The sequence below is a fragment of the Hetaerina americana genome, unplaced genomic scaffold, assembly GCF_022747635.1.
Source record: "Hetaerina americana unplaced genomic scaffold, ioHetAmer1.1.p SCAF_4, whole genome shotgun sequence".
In the NCBI taxonomy this organism is placed as follows: domain Eukaryota; kingdom Metazoa; phylum Arthropoda; class Insecta; order Odonata; family Calopterygidae; genus Hetaerina; species Hetaerina americana.
In genome coordinates, this window is record NW_027286985.1 from 103,672,055 (window position 1) to 103,686,880 (window position 14,826).

The window sequence follows — 14,826 nt, forward strand, 5'->3', positions numbered from 1 at the left end:
ATTTTACCTCACCTTTTAAATAATGGGATTGGGTACTGTAGGAAAATAATATACAACAAAATCATTGAAAATTGCATTTACAATTTACAATTTTCGGAAAGCAAGCCCAACCATGTACAAATTTAAAATTGCCCAGGAGGCCAATAAGAATATTTGACGTAATGTGAGCGATTAAACTTCTTCTGAAATTGATGTCTAACTTCATCGGCGGCAGCAATATGCAAGTGAAAATATTAAGGGCGTAATGTCAAAAAGAAATGTTGCAGTGGGTGTTTTTTTTTGTTAAGCGTTTCTTTGTAAATTGATATTCCGGAGTCGCCTTGTCCGAGGTAATGGAGTCGGAGAGCTTTCTAATTTCAGCCAGGGAGTAAATTTATTTATTGAGGATGTCGGTTGGTAGTAATGAAATGGAACGAGTGAAACCACGTCACACTCCCTGACTTGGTACACTGATTGATACATTTGTAATGAGGAAATTTTATCAGTATTATTCTCACGAAGGTGTTAGATAACTTCTTGAAAGGCAATTATCCTTTCCGACATAGTATTGTGAGCACAAGTACCCTCATTGCATTACTTCAGTGCATGGGTTTTGTAAGTTTTTACGATAAACAGAAGCATTTTTCGAGGTGAATGAAATGTTTTTTTCAAAGTTCATTTACTGATAGCCTTACCATCTTCTCCCATTTATTGGTAGCATAGAGTAAATCTGATCCTAGGGCAGTAACTCACCAACGGAGTAGTTAATTATAAAAAGATGTGTCCATCTACAGGAGAAAGACGGGTATCTTTACATGGCATTCATGTATTCAACATGTTTACTATAAAGTAAAACCCTCGATTCTTTTTTCGGAAGATGAAATCTCGAAAGTAGGTCATCGTAATTCCTTAAGGCATGCAATCCATAAATTGCCATAATTTTTGCTCCTTTCATGTCCCTTCCAAATTTATTATGCACGGCTATATATGTCAAGGAAGCTAATTATATGTAAACCAATTCCTTCAGAAATTTTAGTCTCTAGAAGCTAATTTGATAAACTTCGACAAAAAAGAGTGTTAATAAATTGGTTATATATTTAATAAATAAGTAGGCATGCTTCATTAGACATTCTCGAGTAGTTAAAAACTGAAGAACATAATTCCATGGATTTGAATTCTGAGAACTACGGGAGATGCCGCGACAGAAGCTGTAACGGAGTCATCCGCCAATGCACGTTACAAATGCAACAATTTCTAATTGTAATAATCGTTCAAGTTGCCCGGGATATGATGATTTATTTTCTTCTCAACAATAATATATTATAAATTTTATTTCAAGTACATATTTTACTAATAAATATATGTAAGCTGTTTCAGACTACTTATTAGGTCAAAATGGAGGATGTGGAGCTATTGGCTGTTAAAGAAATAATCTCAGGGAAGAAGATGCTAAGGCCAATAAAAATAATTACGAAGAACTCCTATACCGGTATTTCGGTCACCAGGTGACCATCAACGGGGAGAAAATCAAATAGGGCACTTGAACTTGGAGGAAGAATGTGCACCAGGCACTGTCCAAAGTCAAGTGGACTTTGACTTGGCTTTGGACAGTGCCTGGTGCACATTCTTCCTCCAAGTTCAAGTGCCCTATTTGATTTTCTCCCCGTTGATGGTCACCTGGTGACCGAAATACCGGTTAAAGTCCTTCGTAATTATTTTTATTGGCCTTAGGATCTTCTTCCTTGAGATTATTACTTATTAGGTCGTTTCTTGAGTCTACTTTACAGAGTTAAATTGCCTTTATTTGATAATTTAAATACCTTTAGTTGATTAAATAATATTTTTTTATGTTTCTTATTTGTAAACTTTCTCATTTTATTTTAACTTAGAGAGAAATCTTAAGATATACATGCATGCATAAATATGCATTTCGCTGGCAACACTAATTAGATTAATAAAAGCATATAATAAACTTTACCAGAAATAATAGAAAACAAGAAGAACTCAGTGTTAATTTCTCGTGATATTTAGGCATTTTTTCGAGTGTTCATATTACGAGGGTCATCCGGAAAGTAGTACCCGTTCGTGCCGCATGAAGTGCTGACGACGCGAGTAGCCGCTGGACGAGGTCAGATAGCTTCAGTGGCTTGTCTGCCTTCTCTGAGCCAAGTTGCGTGACGCTAGCATTGCCTGTGTTGTTTCTGTGATTGTTTACAATGTTTAAAAAAATTGAGAACGCCGCCAGTTGTGAAGTGAGGGCAGTGATTAAATTCCTCAATGCAAGAAACGTTCGCCCATGTGATATTCATCGCCAATTAAAGGAGGTGTATGGAGACAATGTAATGGACGAGTCGTCTGTTCGGCGGTGGTGTCGCAACTTCAACATGGGGAGGGGGAACACACACGACGATGAGCGTTCGGGGAGACCGTCTGTCATTACAGACCAACTGGTGAGCTCAGTTGACGAATTCGTGAGGAACGATCGGCGCGTCACAATTGATGACATCTGTGAGCATTTTCCCAATGTTTCTCGAACAATTGTTCATGAAATTGTTAAACACCATCTGCATTATGCAAAAATTTGTGCAAGATGGGTCCCTCGCGTATCTCAATGAGCTGGCGGCGAAGGACTATGCAGCAGGAATACAGAAACTTGTCACACGTTATGACAAATGCCTTAATTTGCTTGGAGATTATGTTGAGAAGTAGTTTAAAGTATCCTCTTTCAAATAAAATTTTTTATGTTTGTTAATATTTACTTTTGTCTCTTTATGTCACGAACGGGTACTACTTTCCGGATGACCCTCGTACATTATACTCATTTTAAAAATTCGCAGAATTTTCATCTCATATTAGTAAAATACTACCGGAGGAGTTACCCTGCTCCCAATAATAGATGTAATTGAAGCGTAAGTCTTAGAAAAAATTTACTCTATTTCATTTTTAAGGGAATAGTTTTGGACAGCATTGAAATTATTTCTGATTTTTTGAGTTATTTTAAATAAAAGTTTGTGTAATAATTTAGGTTAATGTGCGAATTTGTACTTAATATTGCTTTAGTAATAGATGCATCCGAAACCTAAGCTAATCCATAAGCATAACATTTTCAAGATTAAAATCTGCATTGAAATAAGTCATTCTTCAAATCCAGATGCCTGCACCCACTCTTCGTTCCATCCATTCCTATTATTTTCCTGTAAAAGCCGCGTATGCCAAACATTCTACCCTCTACGATATTCTTTAACAGTCCATTACCGTTAAATAAGGTCCTAATCCAAGTTTCATGCGCTCTTTAACGAATCTCTTCTTCTCCTTTTCACACGCCAGGAACGTCTTCCTTTGTTTTTCTTCCCGCCCATTTTTCTTTTTTCCATCCTTTTCCACATCACTTCTCGAATCCATCCTTATCCTCTCGCCTCGATGATCAAGTTCCTCCACCGTTAATTATTACGCTCGTTATTAACGTGTTCAATAGTCTTCTCTTACATTCTTCACTTACGCTTCCTGTCTTCAACTCGTTCCTCTTTGTAATATCATCTTTACTCAACTCAGGGTTTCTCTTAATGCCGTTCTACTTTGCAAACTTTCATCCAAAATACTACCTATGTATTTCAAATGCAACAATTTCAGAGGGTAAAAATCATTTGCCTTAACCGGGAGTATAGATAGATAGATAGTGGTCTTTATTTGGGCGAAATTGAGACCAAATGGTCCCTTCTTCCATTTAACCCATCGTCGAATACATATTATATTAGGCATTAAACTTTTCATTACATTCATATGTACACATAAATACATGTAGACAGACATCAATTCATTTAGCACAGATTTGCACATCTTATAAAAAGAAAAAAGTATATATATACACACACACATACACATGCATACACATACAAAGTATAAGAAGACAGTTTGGCAGATAGCTTAACTGGCTAAAGCACTAGGCCGAACAGTGAGGGTTACGGGTTCGTATCCCGGTAAAAGCGAATTATTTTTACACTCTGAAATTGTTGGATTGAAAGTGCACATTTGCGGGTGGCTCTGTTGAAAGTTACTGTTGCGGCATCTCCCGCAGTTTCTTGGAACTTCCTAGGGACGTAGGTAAACTCATCAACTTGCTCCAACAAATACTTCCAATTTTAATTTTTATCTTAGCTTACCTTTTTGGTGAGTGTCTCATTTCCGTGTTATTTTCTTGTTGATTCACGTCACCAACATATCTTCCTGATTCTAAGCATGTTGTACTCAGCAATGATTGTAACTCTTTGACCGACTGGATAACTAAAATAGTTTGACCATCTGTTAATCTCACCGTTTATAAGTTCCCCGCTGACTTTCATTCCTATTCTTGGTTTTTTCCAATCCTCATATCATATTTCATTTACATATTCGTTGAACAGCAAGGGACACCCCTGTCTCGCTCCTATTTCTAACCCGAATCTTCATTCGCCACACGAATCTGAGCGATTTGAGAGTGATATGATTCGGGGTTAAGAAGCCTATCTCTCCAATTTACTCCCATCTTCTGTAATACATTCGTAAATTATGTGCATTGTACTCCATGAAATGTCTCATTGAAATCCAAAAAATATAAGTACATCATGATTGTATTTTATATTTTTTTCATCAGCTAACTCATTACTGTCAACAGGCATACTCCTACCCTTTCTACACTCGGTAATCATTTTCCTTCTTTTGCATCCTTTTCTTGATAATCCTACGTAATCTCTTAGCTGAGTGCGAAGTCAGCTAAGTAATGCGCCTATAGTACTCGCACACTGTTTGTTTTCCAATTTTAGAATGGGCTTTGATTCTCATTTAACGAAGTCTTCCGGCTAATTCCCCCTCTCATTTGTTCTACGAATGAGGCCGTAAAAACCTTTTCTTCCGTGCTTTCATTACGGTGAAGCGATATTGTGTGAATGTATTTAGATAGCTTTTGATATTTGAGTATCGAGAATAATGGAGAACAATGCAACCATTTCAGAGTGTAAAAATCATTCGTCTTGACTGGGATTTGAACCCGGATCCCTCGATGTCCGGCCGAGTGCTTTAGCTGGTTAAGCTATCCTCTTAAACTCTGAAATTTTGCTCCCTGTGGAGGCGAATGATTTTTACACTCTTGACATTGCTGCATTGAAATGCATATTAGCGGATGATTCCGTTAAAAGTTACTGTTACGGCACATTCCGCAGTTTTTTTGAAATAATGGAGAGGTATGTAATATGGACAAAAAGGAATAAAAACAAACCAACTTTAGATGTATTGGGAGACAAAAATTTTGAGATGGAATCATTCGAAGAAAGAAAATAAATTATTGATGAAGAATTTGAAAATTCAACTAACTAAGTTTATGATCGAAAGGAAAATGGGAAATAGGTTGGTTAGACGAAGTTGTCATGGTGGAAGGAACATGAGGAACGAAGAACTGCACTGGGGAAATTTTAGCGAAAACGGAAATCACGTTGTTTTGAGTTTCTTTTTGTGCACAAGATAACGTGCAATAATTTTCAGAGGTCGCGGAGAACCCACTCTGATTAATATCCGATAGTTCCAGTTATACTGCATGTTATGCTATGCTCCGAAAGCACTGCCATATTTAATGGGATGACGCTCTGCATGTCATTGCGAGTCACCTCTCCCGTTTTCACCTGGTGCCAAACCTTCTTGAGTGAATTTTCCTTATGAAATATACTATTGGAAAAAATGCAAAGATTGAGGAATATCGGGATATAAATGTAGGAATCCCTACTTATATTTAGCTTGCTTATAATCATGAAAGTAGAGTATACACAGAGCTAAAATGTTCGTCGTAAGAGTTGTTTTTTCATTGTAAGAGGCTTTTCACTTCATCTCCGGGAGCTTACTTTAATCACGGTATCTCATTTTATTTATTCCTTGTTCCTCAACTCAACGAGACGCTCCTTAGGGAGGAATACAAATTAGTGCTTCAAAAATCCTGTGCATGTACTATATGTTTGGGTACATGCTAAGCGCTTCAGCCAGGGCACTAACTGAATCATGGGAATTTTGCCGCATTTGGACCTAAAGGCAAGAACCGAGTGGACCTTGATTGAATGAATGGGGAAGCGGATGGGGGGGGGGAGGCGTTGGGGATTTTTTTTACTCTTTTAAAGAAATCAGAGCATTTCATCGCGAATTTCTTTTTCCCTTGCATCCTCTCAAATTGATGCTCATGATTTGGAGCGGCTCTGGCACGGCAACAAAGGGAACATGGAGAGTCGCGTGGGGCGGATTTAATTCCTCCCTCCCCCCCAACCTCGCCCCCTCCACCCGCCCCGTCAATTGCCCCGGTCCGGGGACAGCGGCGGCCTGTCCTCCCCCCCCCGCCAGCCCAGCTTTCATCTCGTGCCCCTCGCGCTGAGGAATGCGGCGACTGTGACCGACAAGCGACGGGGGCCCGCAAAATGCACCAGCGCCGCCTCATTCACTGACGGTGAAGCAATGAAGCCAACGCCGTTTTATTTTCGGAGATGGCGTCTCTCCCCCCTGCACTGCCCCTTTCTGCACTTGGGCCCAAGTCACCATTTTAATGCCGGACCGGATGCGGGTACTTTGGTGGGGCATTTTAATGTGAGGATGGAAACTGGAAGAATATGACTCATTTTTCCAAGTTTTCCACTAAAACCGTAAATAGAGAAGAATTATTGCAAACTTCGCCGATATATTTTGAGTAGTTGTTTTGCTGCTCAAATATATTTTGTTCCCTCTACACTTACGTATAGCCATCTAGTTTCCAATGTCATATGCGTAGATAATCTTTGCGTAGCTATCGATTTAAGCAAGATGGAATGTATCGCATAATGCCAGGCGTGGCGGAAATAGCAAAATCAATCAGAAGTTTAAGTTCAACAGATTCAGGCTTGAGGTCGTGGAAGTTCATCATAATGAAATAAGGACAATTTGCACTTTTCCCCAGTTTATTTAACGTACGACGCGTTTCAACTCACAGAGTCATCATCAGGTACAAGACAAACTAAATAGTAAGGAGACCTTATTTATATGTACTATGTGTATGATGACTCTGTATGACTCTTTATATGTATGATGACTCTGTGAGTTGAAACGCGTCGTACGTTAAATAAACTGTGGAAAAGTGCAAATTGTTCTTATTTCATTAATCAGAAGTTTCTTCAGCATTTGGCCGAATTCTATAAATTACCTCAAACTCCATGGAAGGGACCTCCATGGAGTTTGGGATCATTCGTAGAATGACCTCCTTCCACCTCTCTGGTTGATACAGATTGCATATTCAGGAGGAAAAAACATCGAATGAAATCTAAATGAGCAAATTGTGTAGTTTCTGGCGTGATCTGGTGGAACTCGAATATAATATTAAAGAAAAGATAGCAACAACTTTCCACTAGGAAAGTTAAATAGTACGATCGGGTTTCGATGCATTACATCATCTTCAGGTAATACAGGTCTGGTGGAAAACTGTTATTATCTTTTCTGTATGATGAAATCTAGATGGTTTCAAAATATTTTTTATACATATAGTTTTTGAATGAAAATTAAGACCCAGAGACGCAGAATAGTTAAAAAAAGAGTATTTTTGGGAACTTCTACTAATGATTGTTAATAATAACCAAAATATGACATTTTGTTTTCAATTACTGGGAGAGGTTAGTCACATATTAAAAATATTTAAGAGTGATAATTGGAGACTGAGAATACGTTGCCGCAGAAAAGGATTGAAATAAAATGGAGAGGCCATTTGAGCAAAGAGAGGGTTCCTTGAGGAGTACTCGTAGTGGAAGGCAAAAAGAAGAAGAAACGATTTGAACTGAAAATATTCTGATGCACAATACGATCCTAATAGAAGAAGCATAGTTATTGGGGATCGCAGAGGATGAATTAAAGGAGGGAGTGATGGGAGACACCAGGGAAGAAACTAAATAAAAACCTGTCAGAGATGGAATTGCAGGGAGTAGCATCATACGAGGGCAGGCTGAAAACTAATGCACACATGCTCGTAGACCACAAACAAAATGATCTTCAGAAGCACTCCTGATGACCCGTGGAAGTAACATTCCCCCTAAACACGCATGCGCAGGTTTGAGGTCGTTACATTTATCCAGTGTATTTTTAGAAGCGGAAGTATGGAGACGTGTTCTAGTGCTTACGTAAACCCGAATTAAACAGCGTGCTGTTATCGAATTTTTGACTGCTGAAAATGTGAATCCTTCTGGGATTCATTGTCGTTTAAAGGATGTTTACAGGTATGGTGACGATGCTGTCGATAGGTCTACTGTAAATTGATTCGCAGTAAAATTTCGTGATTGTGAGCCTGGTAAAGCGATACTTGTTGATGAAACACGCAGCGGACGTCCAATCACTGCCACAAACGATAAACATCGCAAACTCGTATTATCATTAAGTGACTCTTTATCCATTTTAGATAGACGAAAAGAATCACCCTAGATATTAAATAAAAATAAAAACCTTGGTTGATAAAATAAATTTGACTAATTCATTTCCCTTTGATAGCATAATTATAACAATAATGATACTTGACATTGTAATCTTATGAAATGGTAGCAGAGATTTAAGCGTCCAGTAGTTATATTCCAATGCCTACAAGACTTTTTAAAGTATTGATGCCTGAATGGGAATGAGAACAGGAATAAATAATTATAACATATTTAATTATTTTTAAAACTTATTAGAATGATTGTTAATAAAAATTCATATTCATACTATCATATAATATTATTCAAAAATTCAAATATTTTTCCAGGCCATTAAATCGTTAGTTGGGTCTTGTGAAAAATGACAAAGGAATTCAATTGAGCTAAGTCTTATCTGGTCCCCCATTCGACTGAGGATTGCATTATGGTCAGCGTTTCGACACCCGACTCGGCCATCTTCCTGAGGGCTGATGATTATTACTCACCTCTGCCAGAAGGCAACCCCTGACTGTCACACGTCCGTGTCACGAATCATCAGCGTCAGAATGCAACGCCTGACCTGGTTGAAGACCCGGTAAGACTTCGTTAAGATAATATGCCGGAAGAGCAGCATATTTTACAACCAGAGCATTAATATCAAGATGGAAAAAAATGATTTGGCGTCTAACTCTAAATCTATGCAATCATAAGCCTAGTGGCACAATAAAAGATAGGGTTTGGATGGACAAAGCCTGGGAAACAATGAGTTTCTTTTCCTCTCCACACGAAGCACAAACTGGAACCGTACGTGACAGTAAACCATCCTTCAGTTCTGCATATTTTCTTCCTTCCGTCATTCCGTTCAATATTTCCTAACTCCTTCTCGCTTGCCTACCACGTCCCCTGCTCTTTCACATTCTTCGAACTCCCATCACCAATCAAAATGCTCTGCATCTATCTTTGCTGCTCCTTTGCATTCCTTTTTCAAGGCTTTTGAGTTGTGGGCTTGGAGAATGTTGGAAAATTTCAAGCGGAAGATGAAATATTAGTGTTTGAAAGAGTTTTTGGAGAAATTCGAGGGCAAGAAAAATGAATTAAAGCGGTATAAAAGGTAAGACTGTGGTTACAGAGAATACTGATTGAGCAATGTGGGGGAGGATAGTAATGGGTACCTTAGATCTCGCGAATGAAATCAGTAAAAGTGCGTCGCTTAAAAATGATTTATTGTTGTGCATAAATGTTGGATACGTTTCTAGATAGCCACCCCCCTACTCTAATCGGTGACTTTCATACGCCGTTGCGCTTAGTAGGCATGCCTCACCTATCAAACCAACCCTCGGGGTGATTACTGTGCTAATATTAACATTTCCATTTTGCCCAGAGAGATAGGTATACCATTTAATATTGTCAATTGATAACTGCGTATTTGGCATGCACAAACCATTGATTTGGATGCGTTTATGCATGAAAACTAGGCGGTATATTTACTTCCCGTACGGAATCCCTGTACACCTTAGATCTTGAGCTGCTACGCATGTTGTTATTTATATACCTATAGCACGTGCATTATTCGAGAAGGAGTAAAGAGTTCCGACGAATCTCCACTGACAACTCTCGCCATGTGCTAAGGAGATAACAATTACATTAACACGCGGCACCTGCATAACTTAACCGGCATCTAACTTAACCTGCATAACTTAACTTTTGGCATCAATGGCACAACCGCAGGCAGCAGAGGCTGCTGCTATTTCTCTACCCCAAGGCTTCAATTTACACACTCCGTGTTTGCAATATTTCCCTGGCGATCCTTCCAACTCTGCGACGCGCGATTTCGTTTCGCGTCCGTTTTCCTCTGCATCTCATGAATCGGCACGAGACGACAGGGCGGCCTTCGCGGTCGGGGACTTCCATGCAAATCGATCGCGCGGCGCATCGTCTTGAATGGACGGTTTGACGTGGAAATGCCATCGACTCTGAGTAGAGTTCCCCGCTCGTAATGCGAGGGCGCCTCACCCACTCACGACTACTCCACACTCCGCATGTCTAATACTAGGGACGGCGACGAATGAGCATTTTGCCACCGAGCGAGTAACTGACTTCTTGCGCATTAGGTTTTCTCTGGCGACACCGATTCCCATTCTCCAGCACCGCCGAGGAGACGGTCCTTGCGTTATCTCCCTGATTCGGAATCAACGGAGTTCGATCGGGCCAAAGCGTCGCCTCGTTTTCTCTGTCCACCCTTTCGGTCATCCCTTCCCGATGCCTCCGCAATTTTTATTTTTTTTGAAAAACGATGATTCAACGATTTACCCCACAACTCTGCCCGAGTACGAGTCGAGCTAGTAATCCTAAGATATTTAAAAATTTATTAGGAATTTACGTATAGCCTAAAAAGGGGGAATGCTTAGAAGTCGACATTGCATCGGCAGATTAAACCACTAGTTTTATAAGAGAAAATATTTCTGCAAAAAATTTTGAATATTTTAAAATTTTTAAAAATATTTATTGAAATAACAAATACATAATAAAAGAGTTTAAATACACCTTCATTCGCTCGACTAGCGATCGAAGACAAAACAAGGTTAAGCATCTGGGGAACAAAGGGCAATTGAATTTCACTATTTATCATTAGCAACTTCCTTTTTAAGCTCGAATAGTTTACCTAAAATTACGAATTTCAAGACTTTCAAGAGTCCTGGCTAGTTCTGCCGCACTCCTTCGTGATGGCTCTTATAGGATTGCCAAGGGGCAGAGTGAAGATAATCTTTTGAAATCAATCTGACAAAAATCTATATCGCTATAATGTTTGTGACAAGGTTTGCAGCTTCATTGACATCGGATATCAATTAAATTACTTCAAGGATTTTCAAAGGGCAAATTCAGTACTTAACGAGGGCAAAAATGCGCAATACTCAACTGTCTGTTTTGTAGCAACAGGTATAGTGAATCGAAATAAATAGACATGGTGTATAGATAAACCGTGCAACTATTTGCACATTTGACAAATAAACACCAATATTTGAATGTGACATAGTACCAACAATATTGAAGAAAGATAAGAATATTAAGAAAATTTTAATTGCATTGGCATCACTCCCATTCCAAAGATTAATATATATACGCTATTCGCTAGGCGTGTATTTAAAGAAGTTGTTTCCTATGAAGTTGTTATTACTTAGGACAAATATAATTTTACCAGGGTAAAGTTGATCATTAGTAATGGGAAGATTTTAGCTATAAAGTCATATACACTTACACTCCAATTTGCATGTCGAGCTAGAAAAATATTTTTCTTATTTTCTCTGTGATATTTTGTCCTAAAAAACCTCACTTCGCGGGACTAGGTTTGAGTCAATTGGGAAAGTAGACGAAATGAAAAGGACAAATTCTGAGGGGTGGGCATTTACTTCTGAAGGATATGAAGGAAGTGAAATGGGAAAGAGAAGAAAAAGTGAGGATTAATATCAGTCAGGTATATTTTAGGATCCGGCGGTATTTAATAACTAAAATAATACAATTTATTCTCATTTCTCATAATGCTTCGGGAATCAATAAAACTGTTTAAGGCGGGTCGCTGGAGGTCTTATTTACTTGATTGTTTCAAAACAGTATTATTCATGCATGAAAAAGTTGGTGAGATAATTTATTTGGTGGGAAAGTTGATTCACTTGTTAGTCCGTGCAGCCTTTCTATCTCACTTTGCAACAAGAATCATCACCAGACTAATTCTCTATTTTAAACTAATCACGTTTCCGATGCCAAGCGTTTAGCGAATGATTGCAAGGGGATACTGTCTAGACTCAATGTAAGCGAGAGTCAGTTTCTGAATTGGAAATATACTTCATGGCATGCGTTACGGAGGATACCGCTCGCTGAATGGGACGTGAATCCAGATTGGCGTTTCGGAGACAATAAGAGTGTCAACATTTTTAACGAACAGGCATGTATTTGCATGAAAATGTTTGGAAGGCGTAGCTGGCCAATTAAAATACGGTGTGTGTCCATTGCATCAGACCTAACATGAGGAAACACAACAAACAAACGGCGTGGTTATGTCATGACTCCCTGTCGAAGCTAGTGTTTGTGAAACGAGTAGTTGGGAGATGTGGCGGTGGCCATTCCTAGCTAATAAGATTTTACACTGATTTTTTTCTGCTGCACAAAAATTTCAAACCCTCGAATGAATCGACAGATCAAGTAATCAATTAAGTCATGAGTCCTTGTTAGAGCAACAGAAATCGTTCATTTGCTTTTTTGCAAATTTATTTTCCCTTTATATCTTCCTGAGCTCTCTCTTCCGCACGCATAGTTTTCTCTCTGATTACATATTTTTTCGCGCAATCTCCTATTTTATTATGTCAACATGTCCTTTGTATTTTCTTCTATTTTTTTCTATACGATATGTGAAAAGGAGCTTTATAGTTCTTTCTCGTTCTTCTCGATTCTTTTCTTGCTCATTCCATGTCTTATTAACTCTTCGATGTGATTGGTTAGCGGTTGCATCCTTCTACGAGCCTTTTATTTATGTTCGGGATTACATGAGTGCCACCGTACTAGAGGTTATTATTACGACGGAATTTTTACCACTTAAGAAGAATATGAAACAATATGCAATGCTTTATCGTTTTCATTTCGACATTTCCCATATTCAGAGGTGGCGTATTCGATTCCCGCCTGGGTGGTTTTCCTCCTCTTAGGGCTTGGGTGTATGTAATTGTCAAATTGTTATAACAATGTTCAAAATCCGACCGTAAAGATCGAAGTGCTGTTTTCGGACTAATGAAAAAATAAATAAATAAAATCGTTTGATGCAGCCAACGTCCGATGTTGGAGTTACATTTGATTTATTTTCAATTTAATTATAAACCTATTTATGAATCTGATAAGTGAAACACAACATTATCAGGTTGGTGCATTTGAAATTCTGCAGATTTGATGACGATTTGAATAGTTTCACACAGTTACATGTCACAAATTCAATTCTTTCCAAAAGTTTGTTAACTGAGTACGAAAAATATTCCGCAATCCATGTAATGATGTGATTCGCAGTTAGGGACGGTGGAATCTCTAATTCACGCGTCATAAGCTGCAAGTCGTCGCGAGATTGTAAGGTAAGGGATTTTAGATGACCAACCATTAAAGTAATTGGTGATTTATAATAAATGCCATTTTGGGTGTTCAATTTGGCCTAAGTCGTGTTCCCCACAAACCTCTACATCTACATCTACACAATACCCCGCGAGCCTCCTCAAATGCGAGTGGCGGGAGGTGTTAGGACACAACTCATAAAAAAGAATAAAACCACATCTAAAACCAACAAATTCATGCCTACACCCACATAGGTAAATACGATATTCATGCGAAAACCTTTTTAACTTACACGCGTGTGAATATATATACTATCAACTCATATAGGTTACACATACTACCTTGAACAAAAAGTTCCCGGAATAACCACCGTGTGGCGCTCCCATCGTTCCGATTTGAGTTATTTTTTTTTGTTAAATTGGTACATCTGTTGTTGATATTCCCTTTAAATCTTAGTGTCATAACTTGACATTTGCAAAAGTTACGTAGCCAAGAGTACATCTATCTTTGTGTGTGTTGGCGATTTTTTACAATTGCAGAAATGGATTTAAATTTGGAACAACGAACTTGTATTAAATTTTGCGTAAAAAACGGATTTAGTGGCGCACGGACGTTGGAAATGTTGGAAAAGTGTTTCGGCAACGATTCTCTAAAAAAAACGGTCGTTTACCAGTGGCACGAGCGGTTCAGAAGTGGTCGTGAGTCAATCGAAGATGATGAACGCAGTGGCAGACCATCGACATCGAAAGTCGGTGAAAAAATTGATAAAGTAAAAGAAATGTTGGTCAATAACCGCAAATTAACCATCAGAGAAATAGCGGAGGACTTGAACATTGCCTATGGATCCGCCCAAGACATTGTGGTTAATGATTTGGGTTTCCGTCGTGTAGCAGCAAAGTTGGTGCCAAAAGACCTCAATTTCATGCAAAAAAGAGACCGTGTTGACGTCGCAAAAGACATGATTTGCGAGGCTGAATCCGATCCCACATTCATCAAAAGGATCATTACTGGAGACGAGACGTGGGTTTATGAGTACGACACGCAATCCAGACATCAGGCAAGAGAATGGCGTTCACCAAATGAGCCGAGACCAAAAAAACCACGTCGTTTTCAGTCAAAAAATGAGGCAATGCTGACGGTTTTCATGGATTACAACGGTGTAGTGCATCATGAATTTTTGCCAGAAGGCCAGACAGTAAACAAAGAGTATTATTTGGGCGTTATGAGACGTTTGCGTGAAGCAATTCGCCGAAAGAGACCAGAAATGTGGGCAGAAAACTCGTGGATTTTGCACCATGATAACGCACCATCGCACATTGCTATCATTATTCGTAATTTTTTGACGAAA